Consider the following 26,051-nt stretch of genomic DNA (forward strand, 5'->3'; position numbering starts at 1 on the left):
ACTACCTGAGTTTGGTACCCAGATCTGTTGATCTAAAGTTGTGTGACCTTGAGCAGTTTATTTAATTTCTTTGTGCCTCAATTTCTCTGTCTGTAAAGCAGGAATATGTTACTATCTACTTCATGGGGTTGTAGAATGATTAAAATTGTGCCTGGCACATAAGCGTTATAAAGGTATTTGTTATATAAATAAAATAATTACTCAGTAGTTTTTCAGCAAGAGTGTCTGAGAGTAATAAATTCTTTATCTTTATTTCTCCCTCACTCTTGAATTTTAGTATATAGCTGGTAATAGAATTCTAAATTGACATTTATTTTTCCTCAGCAATTCATTAACCTTTAGTGCTACAATTGAAATATCTTTTATTAGCCTAGTTGTTCTCTTTCAGGCAGTCTTTCTTTTCTCTCTGGTTGGTTTTAAGATGACCTCTTTGTCTTTAGTGTTCTGCCATTTTACCACAATATATTTGGGTGTAGATTTATTTATATTTTTTCGAATCAGAACACATTGCAATTTTACATTTTGTTTTCTACTTAAAAATTTTTTTTAACATCCTTATTTTGTCTTTCTCCTTCCTTTAGTTTTTTTTTTTTTTCTAGTTTCTTAAGTTGCATGGTTAGAGCTTATTTATTTTTTAGCCTTTCTTGTTTTCTAATTATTTAAGTTTACTCTGAGTAATCTGGTAGCATCTTTTCCAGAATACACTTTGGCAATATGTATCAAAAGCCTTTAAAATGTTTATGCCATTTGACTTAGAAATTTCACGTTTAAGAATCTATGTTAAGGAAATAATCAAATGAATTAAAGTGATTCACATTTAATAGGTATTCCTTACCATGTTATTTACAAAATTTTTAAAAGAAGACATTGCTTTATTACAATAGAGATTTTTTTCTAAATGATAGTACTGTGTATCTATATGATACAATATTCTCTAGCAAGAGGAATGATATTTTCAGGTAAGTTTAATGACTTAGAAAAATGTACATAATCTAGCAGATACAAAGACATGTACAGAGAGAAAAACTTTTCAGGATTTTGCAAGCAATCTCTTAATGTTTCCCTATGCCTATTTACAATATAGGGATATCGATTACAAAATAATACATGCCCTTTGTAAAATATCAAGGCATTATGAAGCAAAAGCAAATGTATCTGGTTTATTGTGGAGTGTCAACTCAGTGAGGTATGTAATGTTGTGAGATGGTTTTAGTTTGTCCAGTCACTGCCTTCAACTGTATTCTGTTGATTCACCCTGAATCAATGAATGCATAAATAAATATTTGGTAGGAAAGAGAGATCCGGAGGTGGGGCTTTCGGAAAAAGGGAGGCTTTCCCTCTCACTAGAATAGGCTCAGTTCCCTGAGGAAGAATACAAACTGGGTAAAAGATTAAAAACTGGTGAAAATACTTGCAACTCATATCACAGACAAAGGAATTCATCTCCCTGGTTATCAGAGCTCCTAGAAATCAAGACGAAAAAGCACAAAATCATGAATGAACTGTTCAGAGATGAAGAAATACAAATGACCCTAAATATATGAAAAGGTGCTCAACTTTTCTCATAATATGAGAAATACAAATCAAAACCGTACTCAGATACCATTTCCCACTAGCATATTAGCAAAATATCAAAAAGTTTGAAAACTCATTGTTAGTGAGGGTGTAGAGAAGCATTGGTGCTGGGAGTGCCAGACAGAGCAACTCCTATGGAGAGGGATTTGACAATGTCTACTAAAACTATAGATATATTTATCTTTAGATCTAGATATCCCACTTCTGAGATTCTACCCCACAGATGTACTTGAACATGTACTTTAAAAATATTTGAGATTGTTTCTAATACTAAAAGATGGAAAACAATACAAATGCCTATTAATAAGGGACTGGTTAAGTAAATCGTGGTACATCTACACAGTGGAATACTATGCAGCTATAATAAAGAGTAAGAAAAAATTCTTACTGAAATGGAGAGATCTCCAAGATACATTATTAAATGAAAAGTGTTAGGGGAAGAACAATGTGTGTGTGATATGAATATATAAAAAACATAATATATATAAAAAACATTTTGTATAAGAAGGGGAATGAGACTCTATACCCATATTTGCTTATATTTGTGCAATGTCACCCTGGAAGGATAAACAAGGAACTAATAAAATGGTTTCTGGGGGACCAGGGGTGGGAGGGAGGCTTCTCTGTGTACTTTTTTCTTTTTTACTTTTCAGTGTAGTTTTGATTGTTGAATGATTTGAATGCCCCAGTACCTTTTCATTGACATTATAGTATGGGCTTTCCTTATTCATTATTTCATGTGATGAATTATTTTTAATAAAATATTTATATGTAATTTTTCCATCTATAGGTTAGTCTGGTTTTATTTTTTGTGCTATTTTAACCAGGATTTGGTGGTATGGTTATGCCGTCTCCAAAGCATAGTAAGCCATCTAAATAAACTAGAAAAAGGAGAACAAAATAAACACAAAGCAGAGGCAGAAGGAAGGTTATAATAATGATAAAAGCAGACATTAATTAAATTGGAAAAAGCAATAGAGAAAATCAATGAAACCAAAAGATGGTTCTTCAGAAAAATCAATGAAGTCGAGAAACCTTTAGCCAGACTAAGTAAGAAAAAAGAGGAAAGACACAAATTACCAGCATAAGGAATGAAAGAGGGGACATCACTACTCTTCCCATAGACATTAAAAGGATAATAAAGAAATATTGTGAACATGTCTGTGCACATACATGCAACAATTTAGATGAAATGGATCAATTCCTTGAAAAGACAGAAGTTATGAAGACTCATTCAAGAAGAAATAAAGTGAATAGTGCTGTATCTATTAAAGAAATCTAATCCATAACTAAAAACCTTCCAAATGAAACTCTACATCCAGATTATTTTGTTGGTGAATTCTACCAAACATTTAAGGAAGAAATGACACCAATTCTTCACAATCTCTCCCAGAAAATAGAAAAGGAGATAACACTTCCCACCTAATTTTATGAGGCCAGCATTACCCTCACATAGAAACTAGACAAAGACAGTATAAGAAAATAAAACTACAGGCCAATATCCCTCATGATGATAGACATAAAACTCCTCAAACAAATATTAGCAAATCAAATCCACCAGTACATAAAAAGGTAGTACACCACAACCAAATGAGGTTTATCACAGGAATACAAGGCTGGTTGAATACTGGAAAATCAATATAATTCACCACATTAATATACTTAACATGGAGCCATGGTGGCACAGTGGTTAAAAGCTTGGCTGCTAACCAAAAGGTCGGCAGTTTGAATCTACCGGCCACTCTTTGGAAACCCTATTGGGCAGTTCTCTGTTCTATAGGGTTGCTATGAGTTGGAGCTGACTCGATGGCATATAACAACAGCAATAATACACTTGTGATGGTTAAGATTGTGTGTCAGCTTGGCTGGGTCATGATTCTCAGTGTATATATGTGATCACTCCCGTGATGGAATCTGCTGTAAGTAGCCAGTCAATTGAAAGGGAGTTTCCTTGGGCATATGGCCTGCATCCAAATATAAGTTGATGTTCTGGCTTTGGCCCTCTGTGGATCCTGCAGTTGCCTCCTGTTGGTCTGACCTCCGTTTCTTGGGACTTGAGCTAGCAACTTATCTGCCGATCTTGACTTTTTCTCTCTCTGGACCGTAATCACCTTTCCCTTCCACAAGACGTCACACTGGTCCATTACGTTGATGACGTTATGCTGATTGGACCTAGTAAGGAAGAAATGTCAATGACTCTGGACTTACTGGTAAACATTTGCATGCTAGAGGGAAATTAATCTCACAAAAATTCAGGTACCTTCCACCTCAGTGAAATTTCTAGGGGTCTAGTGGTGTGGGGCATGTCGAGATATTCCTTCTAGAGTGAAGGATAAGTTATTGCATCTGGCAGCACCCACAACTAAAAAAGGAGGCACAGTGCCTAGCGGACCTCTGGATTTTGGAGGCAACATATTCCTCATTAGGGTGTGCTACTCCAGCCTGTTTATCAAGTGACTTGAAAAGCTGCTAGTTTTTAGTGGGGCCCAGAACAAGAGAAGGCTCTACAACAGGTTCAGGCTGCTGTGCAAGCCACTCTGCCACTTGGGCCATATGATCCAGCTGATCCAATGGTGCTTGAAGTGTCAGTGGCAGATAAAGATGCTGTTTGGAGTCTTTGACAGGCCCCTATTGGTGAATCACAGCGTAGACCCTTGGGATTTTGGAGCAAAGCCCTGCCATCCTCTGCAGATAACTATTCTTTTGAGAAATAGCTTTTGGCTTGTTACTGGGCTTTAGTAGAGACTGAACGCTTAGCCAAGGGACACAAAGTCACCATGTGGCTTGAGCTGCCTATCATCAGCTGGGTGTTGTCTGACCCACAGAGTCATAAAGTTGGACGTGCACAGCAGCACCCCGTCATTAAATGGAAGTGGTATATACGAGATCGGGCCCGAGTAGGACCTGAAGGCACAAGTTGCACAAGGACGTGGCCCAAATGCCCATGGTCTCCACTCCTGTCACAGTGTTTTCCATCCCCCAGTCTGCACCTGTGGCCTCATGGGGAGTTCTTCATGATCAATTGACGGAGGAAAACTTGTGCCTGGTTTACAGATGGTTCTGCATGACAGGTGGGCACCACTCGAAAGTGGACAGCGGCAGCACTACAGCCCCTTTCTCGGACCTACCTGAAGGACAGTGGGGAAGGGAAACCCTCCCAATGGGCAGAACTTCCAGCAATGCAGCTGGTTGTTCACTTTGCTTGGAAGAAGGAATGGCCAGATGTGCAACTGTATACTGATTCATGGGCTGTGGCCAATGGTTTGGCTGGATGGTCAGGGACTTGGAAGTAATGTGATTGGAAAATTTGAGACAAGGATTTATGCGGAAGAGGTAACTGGATAGACCTCTGTGAATGGGCCAAAGAAGTGATGATATTTGTCTCATGTGAATGCTTACCCAAAGATGACCTCAACAGAGGATGATTTTAACAATCAAGTGGATAGGATGATGTGTTTTGTGGAAACCACTCATCTTCTTTCCCCAGCTACTCCTGTCATTGCTGAATGGGCTCATGAACAAAGTGGCCATGGTTGCTTCAGGATGATGAGGAACATGGTAAGACCAGTGAACTCCATGAGCATGCGCCCACTGCCACATTTCATTTGCTGTGAAGTGAATTGCTTGACCAGAAGTAATGCTAAGTGGGATACCATGACAGTGGATAAGGCATTCTGTAAATCCACAAATGGTAGTTTCCAGCAACATGGACTTCCACTCACCAAGGCCGACTTGGCTACAGCCACAGCTGAGTGCCCAATCTGCCAGCAGCAAAGGCCAACATGAGTCCCTGTTATGGCACCATCCCTTGAGGCAATCAGACAACAACCTGGTGACAAGTTGATTACATTGGACCACTTTCATCATGGAAAGGACAGCATTTTGTTCTTACTGGAATAGACACTCTGAATATGGATTTGCCTTCCCTATATGCAATACTTCTGCCAAAACTACCATTTGTGGATTTACAGAATGCCTTATCCACTGTCATGGTATCCCACTTAGCATTACTTCTGGTCAAGCGATTCACTTCACAGCAAATGAAATGTGGCATTGGGTGCATGCTCATGGAGTTCACTGGTCTTACCATGTTCCTCATCATTCTGAAGCAAATGACTTGCTAGAGTGATGGAATGGCCTTCTAAAGACACAATTATGGCACCAGCTAGGTGGTGATACCTTGCAGGGTTGGGGCAGTGTTATCCAGGAGGCTGTATAACCCATAGCCAGGATTCATGGGTCTGGGAATCAAGGGGTGGAAATGGGAGCGACACCACTCACTATTACCCCTAGTGGCCCACTCACAAGATTTTTGCTTCCTGTCCCTGTGATGTTATGCTCTGCGGGTCTAGAGGTCTTAGTTCCAAAGGAAGGAATGCTCCTACCTGGAGACACATCACTGATTCCATTGAGCTGGAAGCTAAGAATGCCACCTGGCCACTTTGGGCTCCTTATTCCTCTGCATCTACAGGCAAAGAAGGGAGTTACCATACTGGCTGGTGTGACTCATCCTGATTACCAAGGGGATTGATATTACATAAGGGAGGTAAAGAAGAGTATGTCTGGAATGCAGGAGATCCCTTAGTACAACTATGCCCTGTGATTAAAGTTAATGGAAAACTACAGAACCCAGTTCTGACATGACTACTAATGGCTCAGACCCTTCAGGAAATCATCTTCTTTTGAGGTCACCCTTGAGTAAGCATTCACATGAGACACAGATATTGTCACTTCTTTGGCCCATTCACAGAAGTCTATCCACTTACCTCTTTCCCATAAATCCTTGTCTCCAATTTTCCAATCATGTTACTTCCAAGTCCCTGACCAGCCAAACCATTGGGCACAGCCCAGATAAAGAACCACAACCAGCTGAGGTGCTTGCCGAAGGGAATATGGGATGGGTGGTGGAAGAAGGTAGCTCTAAATACCAGTTACGGCCACGTGATCAGTTGCAGAAATGAGGAGTGTAATTGTTATTACTATTTCTGCTTTGCATGTTGCATCAAATATTTTTGCTTTCTTTTAAAATATAAGATGTAAACAGGGCTAGTGCATTTTCAGGTGTATGTGTGTTCGTTGTATCATGTAAGTGAAAGTATGACTTTATACTTATCTTTATTCAGAGATTATGTATGGTTTTAGGAGACATTTACAGGTGCCAAGTTGACAAGGGCTGGACTGTGATGGTTAAGATTGTGTGTCAACTTGGCTGGGCCATGATTCTCAGTGTTTTGGGAGTGGTGTGATGTTGTGGTCACTTCCCTGCTAAGATTTGATATATGATCACCCTCATGATGGGCAGACGTTCTGGCAGGGCTCCAGGGCTTTTGCTCATTCTAGGTCCTGCAGCGGGCTCCTGTTCGTCTGACCTCTGGTTCTCGAGACTTGAGATAGCAGCTTTCCTGAGATCTTGCCTGCTGATCTTGGGATTCATTGATCTTCACAGCCTGTGAGCAAGAACCTTGCTCCCAGACCTGCTGATCTGGGATTCACCAGACCCTGTGGCTACGTGAATCATGAGAAGCCTCTATCCTGATCCACAGACTTGGGACGTTACAGCCTCTACAACTACATGAGCCATTTCCTTGATATAAATGTCTCTTTCTATATATATTTATACACATTACTGGTTTTGTTTCTCTAGGGAACCCAGCCTAAGACAGCAGCTATGGAATGAAGCCCAGGAATCTGCATTTTACATACTCCCCTTTCCCCCGGTTATTATTTTGTACCCTAAAGTTATTGTACACTAAATATTAGATTACTATTTATACTCTAGTACACACCTGGAGTAATTCTGATATAGGTGGTCTGCAAACCACATGTTGAAAAACAAGAATACTCATGTAAGAGATGTTAAAGTAGAACCTTTCACATATCTCAAATAAGACAAGATTTCACACAATGCATAGAACATCATTATCCAGGAAAAAGCAGCATGTGTTACTTCCCTCCATGATCATTTGTGTTCTTGGCAGAATCTTGTACCACAGGATGAGTCATGTTATGAACTCACCTCTCCATGAGGTTTTTTGTCTCCTAATGGGTCCCGCATGCCCCATAATAGATCTTTTGGTTTTGATTGTTCTTTCTGGTGCAATATTCATCAAATCTCTACATTCTTTTTCAACTCTTTTTGTTGCTTCTTCATAAACAGAACCTTAAGGTAACCTTGTAACGTTAAAATACTTGACAGTACACTAGTGTTCATTGTAGCACAACTCACAATAGCCAAAAGGTGGAAACAGCCCATCTACAGAAGAATGGATAAACAAAATGTGGTATAAACATATAATGGAATATTATGCAGCCTGTCTTAGGCTGGGTTCTCTAGAGAAGCAAAACCAGTAAAGCATATGAATATATAAAACTCCACAATGAATTCTACGGAAGCTCTTACCACACTCTTCACATATACAGGGTTCTCCCCTGTGTAAATTGACTGAAGAACTCAAAGACCCAGACTCTGGGTAAAGCCCTTACCACACTCACAGAGTTTCTCTCCTTTGTGAAATGTCTGAACTTAAAGCTATGTGCTAAAGGGTTCAGTGATAACTGAGTCATAACACATGTTATTTTTCTTCTCTGTGAATTGTTTTATATCCTTGTAAGTTTGAGTTATTATAAAGGATTTTGCCACAGCTACTACAAATTTAGAATTTCTCTTCTCTGTTACTTCTTTGGTGCCTCTTTGTGACAAATTGTGATTTCCAATTATAAATGTTCTTATACCTATATACGTAGATTTGGATTAGGTTACTTAGCCATTAGGTAATGGATGGTTTTTCTCTATAATGTCAGACAACAGTTGACTGTGGAGCTTCTTTGAACAAGTTCTCTGGTAGAGGTTCCCCCCCCCACACCCCATTACTCTTCCTTCAACATTTTTCTGGGTCCCAAAGTAGTCTTTGCTGCCCGGAGACTTTTGGGCTTCACTCACATAGGATTTTATACAAGACCCCGAGTTTTTTCCTAGCTTTATTGCATTTGCTGACACTGCCAATGTGGCATTGAATAGGAGGAAAACATTCCATCTCTCACTATTATGTACGATGTAAGCTATGGATTTTTTGTAGAAGCATTTACCAGATTGAGTAAAAGTTAAGAGGTTGGCGGCTAACCAAAAGGTCAAGAGTTAGGATCCTCTATGGGGCAGTTCTACATGAGCTGGAATCAACTCAACAGCAATGGGTTTGGTTTCGATTTGGTTTACCAAATTGAAGAAATTTTCTTCTATTCCTAGCTTGTTTTTATTATGCATGTGCGAATTGTTAAATGCTTTTGCTGCATCTATTGATACGATCACATGGTTTTTCTTGTTAAGTATTGTCTTAGGCTGAGTTCTCTAGGGAAGCAAAACCAGTAAAGTGTATGAATATATAGAGAGATTTATATCAAGGAAATGGCTCATGCGATTGTAGAGGCTGGAATGTCGCAAGTCTGCAGATCAGGATAGAGGCTGATCACATAGGCACAGGGGCTGGTGAACCCAAGATCGGCAGGTCAGAGAGCAGGGCTCTGGTTCACAGGCTGTGAAGATCAACGAATCCCGAGATCAGCAGATAAGCAGATAAGTCCCAAGAAATGGAGGTCAGAGGAACAGGAGGCAGCTGCAGGATCCAGAGAGGGCAAAAGCAAGAATGTCCATTTATATTTGGATGCAGACCACATGTCCAGGGAAGGAAACTCGCCTTCAACCGATTAGCTACTCACAGCAGATCCCATCATGGGGGTGATCACACATCAAATCTCGAGAGGAAAGTGACCACAACATCGCATGACTGCATAAACACTGAGCATCATGGCCCAGCCAAATTGACACACAGTCTTAACCATCACAGCTACTTAATCAGTCTGTAGGTGTGGGAACCACAGCTCTGCATTTTCAAATGCTCTTCCCCTCCTTGGAGGTAATATGTATATTAAAGTTGGAGAATTATTGCCCTATAGGGTATTTGGGTAAGGTTAAGAAAATCTTAGGTGGCAATTTTGCTACTATCCTGAATCCACTGGATAGAGATTTTTACCAATGAACTGGTTGAAGTCAGAAAGTGAAATTTAGGAGCTAGAAAATGCAAGTCAGTTAGTCCAAGGAAATATTAACAAATTGCTATATGATATCACCTATGATGAGATGGGTGATAATCACAAATGAACACCAATGGGGACAAGCAGCCACAACTCTGCTTCAAACAGCATTAAACATGGTTGTGTGTGAATATAGTACTTGATAAGGGATATCTGGCTTGAGTTTCTTATATATGAAAAATAAAAACCAGATTGAGGAGCTCCTATATTAAACAGGATAATGGTTAAATTATCCTTAGTGCAGTGATGATCGAATCAGAAATATTAGCATAAGTTCCATCTGTTACTGAAATAATCTGTGCCACCTTTGGCATCAGCTTATTTACTACAAATAGTCATAAGGCATGGCATGAATATACAATTTATACTCTAATCTGAATCTGTATCAGTGATTCCCAAAATTGATTGGGCATCAGAATCAATGCTACACAGCTGTTAGAAATATGATTATCCTGGGCTCCACCCCAGGAGGCTGTAATTGAGCGTTCTGTGAGGAGGCATGACTAAGCATCGAAATTCTAGATTTGGGAGCTACTGTTTTATACTCCTTTACTAAATGGAACCTGGGCTTCCTAGAGGCTGGCTAGTTCAGAGTCTTGGTCATGGAAGTTAAGATGGGGCCTGGAACATCCTGTTGGAAGGTACTGGACTGATGCTTTCAGAGTTTCCGGGATTAGTAAGTAAGGGAAGCAAAGGAACCAGATGAGAAGAGGATTTACACTTGTGAGAACAGTCAGGCAATGACAGATTGAGTTTTTAAAGCAATCTATGATTACTCTGCCTTGGGTGCAATATGTTCCACAAGTACTATTTAAAGGATATAAAAATAATTTTGCACTTGTCAGCAGTTACTCCCAGAAAAATGTTTCTGGTACTGGAACATTTTGCTCTACTAAGTAAGAAGGCTGTTGGTCCTGTGATAAATAAGCCCCCTTTTTTTGACATGGTATGGAAATGAGTGAACCAATAGGCTTCAAGCACTTGCTTCCAGCTTCTGATATAGGAACCTTAAGTGGGGCTCTGATACTTTTTCAGAGACATTCAGTAGGGCCCTCAATAAAGAACAAGTGTATGCTTCTGAAAATAGGCTGGGAAAGGGTGAAGAAACCACAGAGGACTGAGCAGCTGTCAAGGACAGGGCTACTGTGGTATCCAACTGTTTTGATAACACTTCAAGACATTTAACAGTTGGCTTCCCTTAAACCAGCAAACCACTAAGTGTGGGGGCCCTTCAGTGGACAAATTATGGCCATGAGATGCCTCCTCAACAAGTGATTTACTAGCCACATTTGCCTGGAAGCCAGGCTTTTATTTTAAGAATCTAATGTTGAGCACCTAATTTGATCAGTCCAAATGGGTAGATTATGGAAGATGGGGATAAGCCATTCTCCTTATGGTCTTCTTATTCCTCCAGCTAATCTGGGCCACCTGGAATACCAAAGCATACTTGGCAAATTCACTCAGAAGCAATTTCCACAATTTCTTTATCAAGCCTTTCTCTCAACTTAAAATTTCCTCTTAAATAGGAAATCATTGCTCTTTTGTTTGTTTTTCAATCTTGGTTTATATTAAACATTGTCAAATTAATTCGTAAGCCCTGGAATGGCCATCAGCTTCCACTTAGGGAGTTATTCTCTTATCTTGCACTGTCCCTGTTCCCCCAGAATCTTAGAAATGTCACCCTCAAGTGACTAAGATCATTATCTTTACTTTTGATCTATTACTCATCTGACCTTTCCCCCCAAATACTGATCTTCAGATTGGAAATGAGTAACATCTCTCAGGCCAGAATCTCCCTGTTCATAAATAGTCTCTAAGGGTGTAGTTCCTGATAATCCTTGCTGAGCTTCTTGTGTTTAGTCCCTTCATCACCCAGAATTCTGATTCCAAGTTCTTTCACTCAAACTTCAAAGAGGACTTTGGCTTATTTCAACAATTCTAAGTAGAGACAATGATAAATAAGTATTAACTATGTTTTTTCTTTTTTTAATGGTATAAGTAGAGGAAAATGTCAAAGTTGGCACATAGAAGGTAGCTTTGGTAGTCCCAGGTATCTGGCACTCTCTCCCTATCTTTCATTCTCCCACTCTCCCAGTTCTGAATATAATTTTTAGCACCTCTGTACACTTGGGATACAGAGCCAAGTATTACTTAATTCAGTCATATTGTTCCAGTAAAGTGAACTGCAGCCCTCCAAATGAATTTGTATAATCTTGATATTCATTTCATTCCACATATTAACCTTCCAGCCATAAGGCCCCTGGAATCACTTTACTCACTTGCTGTTAAAATTTCCAGAGCTTCACTTACCCTTCAAATGGACTTAAATTCAAATGTTTATTGTCCTTGACAATTTAGCTGATTGGATGTATTTAGTAGATGTTCCCTCATTGAAAACCATTCACTCACTTAAAAAGCATGCATTGAGTACCCATCCCGTGCCAGGCCCTCTGATGCGTAAAGACTGGCTGGCTCATTCCTCCTCTGTGTGCCTCTCTGTGTGTACTGGAAATGCCTGTCCTTTGTGTGATTTAGCCAAGGTTGACCAGTACTAAGGAGTTCTGATGGTACAATGGTTAAGTGCAACTGAATGGTTGATGGTTTGAACCACCAGCCAACCACATGAGGAAGATTGGCTGTCTGCTTCCGTAAGGATTACAGCCTTGGAAACCCTTTGGGGCAGTTCTGCTCTGTCATATAGGGTCACTATGAGTCAGAATTGATTCGAAAGCATTTTTTTTTCTCTTTTTTGACCGGTACTACCTATGTTGCTCAGAGCATACTGTAGTCTCAATAAAAATTTTTATTTTTGAGGACATCAGTGAGTTGAGCCTTTGTTCATCTTCTATGAGCAATTCAAACTCAGATTTCATGGAAGGCACTCAGTAATAGGGGGATAAAATATGGATGGCCTAGAAAATTAGGTACAGATTTATATGACTTGAAGCAGAGATTAAGGAGTCACTTAAGGTTTTATACCAGGTGAGGAATAAACTAAATTGGGTGTTTCATATAGAAAATATGGCAGAGACATTAAGTTTATTTAGAAAAAGGGTGTGATAGCAGGAAATGCTAGTAAAAAAATTAGTATTTCAGTTATGGAGTCATGGAGACCTGTGTCAGCTTATACAATGGGAAGGGAGAGTATGGGAAGATCTAAGAGCTACGTCCGAAGAAGAACTATAGAAAATGAGTGAAAAAATTGTGGCAGAAAATATAATATTCATTCAAGCCAATACTATAGTTTCTAGGAAAGAATGTTATGAATGAAGATGGAAAGGTCATAAATTGCAAAGGTTCTGAATAGCACAAAGACAACAAACATGAATTTTGTCCTACCAGCCTAGCTGGTATTAGGCTACTGACTTCCCCTCTTGGCTACGTAACTTTACAGAATTTACCTAAAATCACTGGTCGCCACCTCCTGTCTTCCCAGTTTGAGTTCTCTGGCACCTACACTCCATTAATTCTTCAACCTCATTGGACCTCCCAGGCATTGATGCCCACCACTTTTCCACTATCTTTTCTTCCCCTTCTTTCTCCACTTTCCACCTCTCCCAGCATAGATTCCGTAGTCCCTCATCATAGATCTTTGCGAACAGCTTCAATCTCTCTCTTCTCTCTCCATTCATTATTGTTATTGTTGTTGTTGTCGTTGTTAGGTGCCGTCGAGTTGGTTCCGACTCATAGCGACCCTAAGCACAACAGAAAGAAACACTGCCCGGTCCTGCGCCATCCTTACAATCGTTGTTATGCTTGAGCTCATTGTTGCAGCTGCTGTGTCAATCCACCTCATTGAGGGTCTTCCTCTTTTCCTCTGACCCTGTACTCTGCCAAGCCTGATGTCCTTCTCCAGGGACTGATCCCTCCTGACAACATGTCCAAAGTATGTAAGACACAGCCTCGCCATCCTTGCTTCTAAGGAGCATTCTGGTTGTACTTCTTCTAAGACAGATTTGTTTGTTCTTTTGGCAGTCCATGGTATATTTGATATTCTTCGCCAACACCACAATTCAAAGGCACCAACTCTTCTTCAGTCTTCCTTATTCATTGTCCAGCTTTCACAGGCATATGATGTGATTGAAAATACCATGGCTTGGTGCACCTTAGTCTTCAGGGTGACATCTTTGCTCTTCAACACTTTAAAAAGGTCCTTTGCAGCAGATTTGCCCAATGCAATGCGTCTTTTGATTTCTTGACTGCTGCCTCCATGGCTGTTGATTGTGGATCCAGGTAAAATGAAATCCTTGACAACTTCAATCTTTTCTCTATCATGATGTTGCTCATTGGTCCAGTTGTGAGGATTTTTTCATTTTGTTTATGTTGAGGTGTAATCCATACTGAAGGTTGTGGTCTTTGATCTTCATTAGTAAGTGCTTCAAGTCCTCTTCACTTTCAGCAAGCAAGGTTGTGTCATCTGCATAACGCAGGTTCTTAATGAGTCTTCCTCCAATCCTGATGCCCCATTCTTCTTCATATAGTCCAGCTTCTCGTATTATTTGTTCAGCATACAGATTAAATAGGTATGGTGAAAGAATACAACCCTGACGCACGCCTTTCCTGACTTTAAACCAATCAGTATCCCCTTGTTCTGTCCGAACAACTGCCTCTTGATCTATGTAAAGGTTCCTCATGAGCACAATTAAGTGTTCTGGAATTCCCATTTTTCGCAGTGTTATCCATAGTTTGTTATGATCCACACGGTCGAATGCCTTTGCATAGTCAATAAAACACAGGTAAACATCCTTCTGGTATTCTCTGCTTTCAGCCAGGATCCATCTGATGTCAGCAATGATATCCCTGGTTCCGTGTCCTCTTCTGAAACTGGCTTGAATTTCTGGCAGTTCCCTGTCGATATACTGCTGCAGTCATTTTTGAAAGATCTTCAGCAAAATTTTGCTTGCGTACAATATTAATGATATTGTTCTATAATTTCCACATCCAATTGGATCACCTTTCTTGGGAATAGGCATAAATATGGATCGTTTCTAGTCAGTTGGCCAGGAAGCTGTCTTCCCTATTTCTTGGCATAGACGAATGAGCACCTCCAGCGCTACATCTGTTTGTTGAAACATCTCAATTGATATTCCATCAATTCCTGGAGCCTTGTTTTTCGCCAGTGCCTTCAGAGCAGCTTGGACTTCTTCCTTCAGTACCATCGGTTCCTGATCATATGCCACCTCTTGAAATGGTTGAATATTGACTAATTCTTTTTGGTATAATGACTCTGTGTATTCCTTCCATCTTCTTTTGATGCTTCCTGCGTCATTTAATATTTTTCCCATGGAATCCTTCACTATTGCAGCTCGAGGCTTCAATTTTTCTTCAGTTCTTTCAGCTTGAGAAACGCCAAGTGTGGTCTTCCTTTTTGGTTTTCCATCTCCAGCTCTTTGCACATGTCATTATAATACTTTGTCTTCTGGAGAGGCTCTTTGAAATCTTCTGTTCAGTTCTTTTACTTCATCAATTCTTCCTTTTGCTTTAGCTGCTCGACACTCAAGAGTAAGTTTCAGAGTCTCCTCTGACATCCATCTTGGTCTTTTCTTTCTTTCCTGTCTCTTCAGTGACCTCTTGCTTTCTTCATGGATGATGTCCTTGATGTCATTCCACAACTCGTCTGGTCTTCGGTCACTAGTGTTCAATGCGTCAAATCTGTTCTTCAGATGGTCTCTAAATTCAGGTGGGATATACTCAAGGTCATATTTTGGCTCTCGTGGACTTGCTCTGATTTTCTTCAGTTTCAGCTTGTTATTAGTTGTTGTCAAGTCAGCTTCAACTCATAGCAGCCTTATGTATAATGGAATGAAATGTTACCCAGTCCTGTGCCATCTTCATGATCTTTGATATGTTTGAGCTCGTTGTTGTGGCTATTGTGTAAGGCCATCTCACTGAGAGTTTCTCTTTTTTTTTTTGCTGACCCTCTATTTTACCAAACATGACATTCTTTTCTAGGGATTGGTCTTTCCTGATGACATGTCCAAAGGAAGCAAAACGAAGCCTACCATCCTCACTTCTAAGGAGCATTCTGGTTGTATTTCATGTAAAACTGATTTGTTCATTCTTCTGGCAGTCCATCATACGTATATTCAATATACCTCACCAGTACCACAGTTTGAGTGCATTAGTTCTTCTTCTGCCTTGCTTTTTCATTCTTCAGCTTTCACATGCATATGAGGCAATTGAAAAGACCATGGCTTGGGTCATGTGCACCTTAGTCATCAAAGTGACATTTTTGCTTTTTAACACTTTAAGGAGGTCTTTTGTAGCAGATTTGTCCAATGCAATACTTCATTGAATTTCTCGACTGCTGCTTCCATGGGTGTTGCTTATTGATCCAAGTAGAATGAAATCCTTGACAACTTTAATTTTTTATTCATTTATTATAATTTTGCTTGTTGGTTCAGTTGTGAGGATTTTCATTTTTTTTATGTTCAGTGTAATCCATATTGAAGGCTGTAATCTCTAACCATCATCAGTAAGTGCTTTAAGTCAACTTCATTTTCAGTGAGCAAGGTTGTGTCCATCAATCATACTAACCTGAAAAAACCCAACCCTTGATAAACCTAACTCTCTGCCTTTTCTGGGCTGGAGAAAAACCACACAACATGACTGGCTCCACTTTAACCTCCTGGTTACAAAACCCCATGGCAGTCAAATTGATTCCAATCCATAGCGATCGCATGTGTTGCAGAGTAGGACTGCTCTATAGGGCTTTCTTGGCTGTAATCTTTTGAAAGCAGATTGCCAGGCTTTTCTTCCACGGCATTGCTGGGTGAGTGGAAACCAGCAATCTTTAAGTTAGTAGACATACATAAACCATTTGCACCAACAAATAGGTATATTGAAAAAGCACCACTGGTGACACAATCGAAACCAAATTTCGTTTTGTCTCCTACCATCCCTTTAATATTTATCTAGTACAGTAACCTTCCCTGGAAGAGACTCCAGCAGACCCATGACTTTTCTGTTCGTAGAAGATAAACAGCCTTCTCGTCACTTTAATTTGCAAACCAGTCTTGATGCAGTGATTGGAATGTCCAGACATGAGTTAGTGTCGAATCCTCCTACTTTCCCCAGCTGGGGATGCTTCCTGTGACATTCAGATTTTTTTGTCTATGAATCCTTCAGCATTGCGACCAAGAACAGTAACTCATATCTGGCGAGCACTTAATAAGTGTTAGCTTTTACTACTTTTTTTTTTTTTACTACTACTTTCTCCTCTTAGCACAAACCAGCTGTAGCTCACCTCATTCTTGTTTGATGACTTTACCTTGTATTTTATTGAGAAAATAAAAGCAACCAGAAAGGAAAGCCCTCTTCTTCCACCAAATGTACCAGCATGCCAGCATCTGTACTGACATTCTTTCTTTTCTCTGCCCATTAAAACAGAAGTCGTGTCCTTGCCAAAATCTCCCACCTCATTTTTCTCCAGAGCACAAGTCAACATGAAATATACGAGAAACTTTATTTTTATTATTGTCTCTCTTCCCCTACTAGACTGTAAGCACCATGAGGGTAGGGCTTGTGGCTGTTATTCACTGCTGTAGGTGTTCAAAATTTTTATATTTTTGAATAAACAAAGGTCTGTAATTGGTTTGTTCACTGTGAATAAATTAGGTGGAATGGTTGCTCCTGGTGGGGGTAGATTGGGCAAGAGGAGCCTCTCAGTCTGCTCTGCTTATAATCCAAGCCCTTACCACGACGGGGAGAAATGACCTCCATAAAATAAGAGGTAAGAAGGGTCTCTGGTTGGGGACACATCCCTTTGCCCGGCTGGGCTGTGCTTGGGATCGGGTCGCCACCCCTACCCAGGATCTGGTCGAGACCGAGCCTTCTCACCAGCTGGGCCAGGCAAGAGGAGCGGGAAATCGTCAAGACTCGGGTGCTTTGCTCCCAGCCCACACTCTGGTCCCAACTGTAAGCGGAAGCGTTGGGACCTCAAGGGTGAATGAATTCCAGGCCTGTATTTCCGGTTACAGACTGCGTGGACATCTACCTGATGTGCAAACAAAAGAACTGGAGAAATCCTGCCTCCCTGGCTCTTAAATCTTGTGGTGGAGCAACCGTTCTCACCATAACTTTAATAACTTATGACCAGGACCAAAGTGGAGAAACCCTCAAATGCTACAGTACAAACCAGAAGGAGCTGAGAAATTGTATTTCATAAGATCTCTCTCGAGGTACTCTCTCCTACCTAGGAAAGAGAGCAAATATGACAAAGTGAGTATAATTTTACAAAAGGAAATGGGGTAGGGGAGGCCCTTCTTCCAGGTCAGAACCATCAGACCAGCTGTGCTGGGCAAGAGCAGAGGGTGGTCACTGCTGAGCAAGAGATCCGTGACCTGCCAAGAACACTTTTCCTGGAAAATAAGAACAGATGCTGCTCTACAGAGCTCTTCTGAGCTTTGAGATGAAGAGAATACAGGAATATAGCATCATGGGTATTAATCAATGGAAGAGCTTGGAAATGAAAACTAAAATATTTATTAGAAGAGTTGCATAGGAACATGGATGCAGGTGAAGATGAAATCAGTGAACTGGAAGATTAAACCTAGGAGTTCTTTCCAAATGTATCTCCCAAACACAAAGATATAAAAAGTTTCAAAAAAAAGACACAGCTCCCAGAAGTCCCACCATCCATGATATGGGAGTTCTAGAAGGAGAAAAGAGAGATACTGGAGAAGGGAGACTTCTCGAAGTAATAATGGAAAAAGAAATTCAGAACTCATGAAATCTCTGGTAGAAAGAGGGCTTAGCAGGATGAATGAAAAAAGGAACCGTGTGGTGAAATGTCAGAAACCAAGGATTAAAAAAAAAAAATCCAAAAATCATTCACAAGGAAAAACAGATTCCCTAATGTTGGAATATGCATCAGGTTGATTTCAGACTCCTTCATCAACAACCATGGTTGCAAAAAATACAGTGAAGCTGGGTCTACCCCAGACCTACTGAATCCGAGTCTCTGAGGGAGAACCCTGCAATCTGCATTTTAGCCTGTATGCATACCCAGATAGCCTGAACACCTCATTTTGAGATAAACTAATTGATCATTTTTTTTTAATTGATCACTGTAGTGAATTAATACAATTTTAATGTTTTCTTTTTTCTGTGTATTTACTATTATTATATAAATTATTGCATATATCATCACATAAAAGAAAGAATACAAATTGTGTATCTAATGTTTAACTGAAATTAGTCATGAAGTTATTTAGCTGCTTCATAATCAGAAAGAATAAGCCAAAAAAGAGAAGGAAAGTCAGAATCCCCTAAAGATAATAATGACATTTAAAAAAATTGCTCCACATCGTACAATGATTATATTTTATAACATATTGTTTGTTTCAGAAAGTGCTTATAATATGTGTATAATGCATATATATCTACAGAAAGATTTAATATAGTATAATTAATCCCTAATCTTTAAAAAAAAAAAATACAGTGAAGCAATAGCTTCAAATTTCTGAGAGAATATAGTTTTGAACCTAAAATTCTAAACTGAACCAAACTCTCATTCTAGTGTGGAGACAAAAATATACACTCTCTGTTTTGCAAGGTCTCTGGAAGTTTTCGACCTACAGACCTTTCCCGAACGAACTATTAGAGGATGTAGAAGAGAATTAAGAGGAAGAAGTCAGATACCAAAAACAATAAGCAAAGAAACATGTAAATTTTGTTGGTAAATTTAAATGCCTGTGTATTAAAAAATACTTTAGAAGACTATAAGAATCATATGGAACTAAAATTCTAGTTCTCTCTTTGCCTTCCTCAGTGATCTTGGAGTCACATGTCCCATAGAGCATAGGTCCATCACTTGCTTAGATGTCAAATGCTCAGGAGCGTGGCCTGACCCTCGTCAGAATATTACGTGAATGATAAATAAGCCTTTAGCGTACCTCGTTGTTGCACTGACATTTCAGGGTTTGCTATAGCAGTATAACCTGGCCTATTCTGAGGAATATGCCTCTACCTGCAGGCCCTCCTGTTGCAGGGCCTCAGGACAGGTGCTGAAGGTGTGTGACATTGAGACAATGGGACCAGGATGGGGCCAGGAAGGTGGGGCTTTGGGTATGAGATTCTCATATACTCAGAGAGTGTTCTAGGTTGAAGGGGTGATTGTGCTGTTGTCATTATATCCATGTGTCCTTGTATTCCCATTTCATTTCCCAATTTTGCCATTTGATTGAAAGAGCACAGCACTAGGTGCCCTGAATTCTCATCCCGATGTTGTTACTTCCTGGGCAAGCGTCTATCCCTATTTGGGCACAATTTCTTTTTTCTTCAAATGGAGGTAACATCCCTTCCCTGTGAACTTCCAGTGAGACAAACTGGCCAAGGTATGGAAGCCTCTAATCCAGCGAATAGAGGGAGGATCTAAACTCCCTGTGACCCCTTCCCCTGCTTCAGCAGAACCTTCCTCCCAGGTACCCATACCCCTAGGCCTGGATTTTTTTTCCAGGCATGGATTTGAGCTCAAGTATTGCCTGGTGAGGGTGTCTGACTTCATGTTTTCTTCATATTCAGTCTCTTTCCTGGGCATGTGAAATGACCTTTTCCTCAGGGGGATACAGGCCTCATTGCAGTTCTGGGAATGGCTAGCCAGGGATAGATGTGTTTGAAGGTTCCTCATGAGATGTTAAGAGAATGGCCACCTCCATTACCTCTATCTAAGGTGGGCCCCATTGGACATAGAGGCCCTTTTCACTCCCTGGAGAGCTCTGCACCTTTGCCAGGTCAGCTTGGGCTTGTGGGAAGAGCTCTGGATTGGATTCAAACTAGGCCCCTAACTGTTGGGTAACTTTGGACAACTGTCTGGGCTTTCTCTTCTTAATTTATAAAATAGGGGAAGTTGGTCTCAAGGATCTCAAAGGTCTCTTCCAACTCAAATGCCTGAGAATCTCGGACTCTTCTTTTAACATGGTATCTGAGTCATAATGGAATCAAGCAAGGAAAGAATTCAGAACACTGAACCCATCAAACAGACCCTCATTTCTCAGCTGAGCAATGCAGAAGAAGCTCCCCTTCCTTGTTCCTGTGCAACCTCCTCCTCAGCCTACTTCTAACCCTGCTCCTGCTCTGCCTTCGGCTCCCTCCCTTCCCCCTGTCCTGCCTCTTGTCCCTATGACTTCCTTGTCTCATTGTCCTTTGCCTGCCTCAGTCACCACCAGTCGCTCAGACCAACCTGGCCCTCTTTCTACCTCATGCCCAGACCATCTACCCCCTCTTAGAGGTTTCTCCTCTTCCCATCTGTCTGCCCGGGTCACGTCCACCCTTGCCTGTCCCCCTGCTCCTCCTACGACCTGCCTTCTTCCTCTCCCTCTCCCTTCCATTCGCCGCCCCTTTCGTCTTGCTCCCCTCTTCTCCCATACCCCTCCTCTTACCCCTGGCCCTCCTCCTTACACGGATTCCTCTCCCAGCTGCATGGGCCTTGGGCCCAGGTAGGCCTGCCCTGCTCCTGCTAGGCTGTCTGCCCCAACCAGCCCCCACCAGGCCTGATGATTCCCACAACTCATCATGAGGGCCTGGTTTCCCTACCAGTGAGAATGCAGTGCACAGCAGCCTGGTGCCCTAGTGGACGTTGGAGGACACTGGATAATGACCAGCAGGCATCTGACTTGGAGGAGCACCTCCCTCAGGTAAGGACCTCTTTTCAAAGATTGGTCTCAGCCTCCACTGTGTCTTGCTTATCCTGCTACCTTAGTTCAGTGTGTTCTCCACTCCCATTCTGTACATCAAATATAAACGGGGATGTTATTTTTACATAAGAAGCTCCACTGTTAGTTAGCTGCTGTCAAGTCAGCTCTGACTCATGGGAACCCCATGTACAACAGAATGAAAGTTGTCTGATCCTGCACCATCTTCACAGTCATTGGTATGTTTGAGTCCAGTGTTGTGGCCACTGTTTAAGTGCTTTTTGACTTAGGGGATTCATCTTCCTGCACTATGTTGGACAATATTCCATTGTGATCCACAGGATTTTTACTGGCTAATTTTCAGAAGTAGATCACGAAGCCTTTCTTCCTAGTCTGCCTGAGTCTGGAAACTCTGCTGAAACCTCTCTACTGTGGGTGGCCCTGCTGGTATTTGAAAAATCAGTGGCATAGCTTCCAGCATTATAGCAAGGTGCATCCCACCAGATTAAGGCAAACCAACAGACGAGTGGTAGAAGAGACTCCATAGGGAGTGGTAAAGCTTAGGGCAAATTCTGATTACCCCTATCAATCATACCACTTAAGTCATGGACACTCTGACACACACGCACTAACGTACACATACCCACCTGCACAAACAATTCATGGTTACCATAACCCTATACAAGAGACGTCAGCATAGAAGTGCGAAGCAGCTTTAACTTGATAATCACGTGAATGGGATGCTCCCGAGAAATTCTGTTCTCATGGCTCTTTTGTACATATCCAAAAAGCTTAATTTGGATCTCTTGATTTGCTTCTACATCATGTTCGTCATAGAACATGAATACATTGGCCACGGAATATATTTAGTCTTGGGATGAGGAACATTTGTTTAACATCAGGAATAGAGGGGTAGTAAATCTACTCAACTCAGAACATGGTCTTTATCATTGGTCTGTGCAAGGTCCCTCTCTTGTTTTACTTTTTTATTCATTTTTGCGTCTTCTCATTTTCTTCCTTTGTCAATTTGGTCAGTGGTTTGTCAATTTTATTGATCCTTTCAGAGAACCAACTTCTAGTATTGTTGATTCTTTCTGTTGTTTTTCTGTTTTCTGTTTCATTTATTTCTGCTCTGATCTTTAGTTTTGGCAAGTTTGATTATGTCATGGTGACTCTCTTTTTAAAATCTACCTTATGTGGATTTCAATGAGCATCTTGAATAGATATCTTCTCATCTTTCACGATATCAGGGAAGTTTTCTGCCAACAAATCTTCAACAGTTCTCTCTGTATTTTCTGTTATCCCTCCCTGTTCTGGTGCTCCAATCACTCGTAGGTTATTTCTCTTGATAGAGTCCCACATGATTCTTAAGGTTTCTTCATTTTTTTTTTAATTCTTTTATCTGATTTTTCTTCAAATATATTGGTGCCAAGTGCTTTATCTTCAAGTTCAAAAATTCCGCCTTCCACTTGCTCAGGTTTGTCCCTCTGACTTTCTATGGAGTTGTCTACTTGTGTGATTTTATTGTTAATCGTCTGAATTTCTGATTGCTGTCTGTCTATGCATTTTTCCAGCTTATTAAATTTTTCGTTATGTTCCTAAGTAATCTTTTTAATTTCTTCAGCTGCTTTACCTGTGTGTTCCTTGGCTTGTTCTACATATTGCCTCATTTCCTCCCTGACGTCTTGAAGGGTTCTATATATTAATCTTTTGTATTCTGCCTCTGGTAATTCCAGGAAGGCACTTTCATCTAGAAGATCCCTGGATTCTTTGTTTCGAGAACTTGTTGAGGCAATCATGCTCTGTTTCTTTATGTGACTTGATATTGACTGTTGCCTCTGACCCATCTATAAGTTATTGTATTAGTTTATTTTATGTTTGCTTACTGTGTCATAGCTTCTTGCTTTGTTTTCTTGTGATATGCCCAAAGGGGTTGCTTGAGTGAGCTAGCTTGATTATTTTGGCCTTTGGAGCTCTGACATCCTGTCCCCAGATGGCTAGAGCTGTTATCAGGTGTATCGGTCTAGGAGTTCATTCACTTTTCTTGTATGAACTCAGCCCAGGTGTCCAGATAGCTGATCATCAAGTGTGTGGTACAGGCTCTGACCTACAGTCTTAGAGGGGCAGGGGTGATTGGTGTAGGTACTGGTACCTGGATGCAGCAGGGTGTCATGCTGTGAACAAGGCAGGGGGCTGAGAATTGTCCCCCAAGTGTCTCTGAGGAAAGCGTGTCCCCGTTCCCTAGAGTGTACAGGTAAGTGGGTTCTGCAGATGGACCATGAACACCCAATGTTTTTAGTTGTAAGGACTGGGAGGTACCAGTTATCCTTGGACCCCTGTCTCGGGTGGCTGGTGACCTGAGTGGAGCCACCAGTTCTTAGGCCCCTGATGTGGGTAGGTGAGGACCCTGTTTAATAGGCAAAGCAATGTCAAACTTCAAACACCCACCTCTCCACCGCACAGCTGAAACAGTTGTAGTCTGCCAACAAGGGCATATTCTCCTGAAATAGGCCCACACAGGTCCATGCAGGGGGGAAAGATACTCAAAGTCCATGGATAGTTTATGCCTGGACAGGAGCCACTTCTGTCCTGAGCTACCCCAGTTAGTAGAGCTGACAAATTATCTTTTCCCCCAATTGCAAATTTATTCCTTCTCCAAGGCCAGGAGGATGGCTTTAGGCACTCAACAGGGCCTATCTCAGCCCAGGGAAATCAGCCGCTGAAGCCAGATTTTCTTGGATCTCAGTAGATGTTCCTTATCAATCTATGGAGTTTTGAGGTAAATACACATACACATAAATAGAGACTGTAGACTCTCCATTTTAACATAAACACCAGCAAACATTATCTAATGAGTCAGTGCTCCTTGATAGGCTTTATTTATAAAGGAGCTGTTTGCTTGCCAGGCTTATTCGGCAACCTCTTTACAACTTGATCTTATAATATTATTAATATCATTATTACAGTAGTTCCCGTTATACGTGAACCTATAGTGCCTCACGCTTCCAAACTGGGAGATCTTTAGCAAATTCCTTTTCCTTAGGCAGGTTGCTCCTCCCCCTCCCCTGATGCATGCTTGGTTGGTCTGCCATTCTTGAAGGGCATCTCCCTTTGTAATTGTCCCCACATACCACCTGAGCCTATGGCCAAACCATGAAAGATGCAGGACTAGTGAAGGCTGAGCTAGAGAAGAATGCTACCCTTAGAGAGACCACAACTCGAATTTCCTAAGTAACTTCCTTCCAGGCCCACCATCTCATCAGTACTGGTCTAAGAATCTACCTCCTGCAGGAAGATGGTAGGTTTCTAATGCTCCCTTCAAAGCTGCGACCCTCTCAAGCTGCAACCTCTCTCAAGTTTTTGAGGTAGTAAGGTTTGGAAGGCAATGGTAGTCTAGATCTTACACAACTATACCCAAACTGAAACCATTGCCATCCAGTTGATTCTGACTCATAGCAACCCTATAGGAGACAGTAGAGCTGGTGGATTCAAAATGTTGGCCTTTTGGTTAGCAGCTTTAGCTCTTAACCACTATACCATCAGGGCTCCACACAACTATAGGTATCTAATTTACACATAATATTTTTAAAATAGCTATGACTGACGTATCCATCTGTTGCCATCAAATCGATTCAGACTCATAGTGACCCTATAGGACAGGGTAGAACTGCCACATAGGGTTTCCAAGGAACATCTGGTGAGTTTCAACTGCCGTCCTTTCGGTTAGCAGCCGTGTCTCTTAACCACTACGCCACCAGGGTAATGTACCCTCTTTAAGAGTACAGTTTAATGCATTTTGATAAATGTTGTGCGTCCATGTAATCACCACTACAACGAAGATATAAAACATTTCCATTGTCCCCCCAAATTCCTTTTTGACCCAGTTTGGTCAATCCCTACTCCCACCCACATCCCCAAACAACCCCGATTGGCTTTTTGTCCTTATAGATTAGTCTTGCCTGTTCTAGAATCTCATATAACAGTATTAACTCTTAGTGTTTGATTTCTTTCATGCAGCATACAGCTTTTGTTTTTGTTGTTGGTGTTTTGTTTTTTCATTCATCTATGTTGTTGCATTGTCAGTAGCTTATTATTTAATGCTGAATAACCCATTGCCATTGAGACAATTGTGACTCATAGAGACCCTATAGGACAGAGTAGAACTTCCCTATAGGGTTTCCAAGGAGAGACTGGTGAATTTGAACTGCCAAACTTTTGGTTAGCAGCCAAGATCTTAACCACTGTGCTACCAGGGCTCCAATGCTGAATAGTATCCCATTATACTAATATACCACAAATTTGTTTTCTATTCCACCAGTCACTAGGTTTGACAGTTATCAGTGTGTTGCCTCTCAACTCTAAATCTACCCTTCATTACCTGCTCTGCCATAATAGGATGGACACTTCAAGCTTTTCTCCTTTGGAATGAGCACAGTGTTGAGCTTTGTCGGTAGATGGCGCTGGAGGAATACTGCAGGAGGAAGAAGCATCTCCTCCTAGTGCCAGCGTGCTTCTGTTGTGCTTCTCTTCTTCCTACTGCACAGCTGCCAGAGGCAAATAATGCATTAGCTCTCTGCCCCAACTGTGCATCCAGAGAACATCATGCCTTGGTGAGTTTGGAGCCGCAGCCCTAGCCCAGTGCCTACCTCGTTGCAGCGCTCCCAGCGTGGACACTGCACAGCTCAGAACTTGCACCGTCCTGCTGGTGGGTAACCAGGCCCCTGACACCCCAACTTTCTCTATGTGTCAACCTTC

General features: G+C 41.2%; 1 long non-coding RNA gene across 2 annotated transcripts in view; it reads left to right on the forward strand.

Moving 5' to 3' along the window:
• Positions 1-26,051, forward strand: part of LOC126072957 (uncharacterized) — a 51,777-nt gene that overhangs the window by 12,466 nt on the left and 13,260 nt on the right. For both annotated transcript variants that reach the window (XR_007516613.1, XR_007516612.1), the window contains exon 3: positions 21,202-21,299. This is a non-coding gene — a long non-coding RNA (uncharacterized LOC126072957). The remainder of the gene's footprint in view (positions 1-21,201; positions 21,300-26,051) is intronic.

This window comes from Elephas maximus, chromosome 3, assembly GCF_024166365.1.
Source record: "Elephas maximus indicus isolate mEleMax1 chromosome 3, mEleMax1 primary haplotype, whole genome shotgun sequence".
NCBI classification, from domain to species: domain Eukaryota; kingdom Metazoa; phylum Chordata; class Mammalia; order Proboscidea; family Elephantidae; genus Elephas; species Elephas maximus.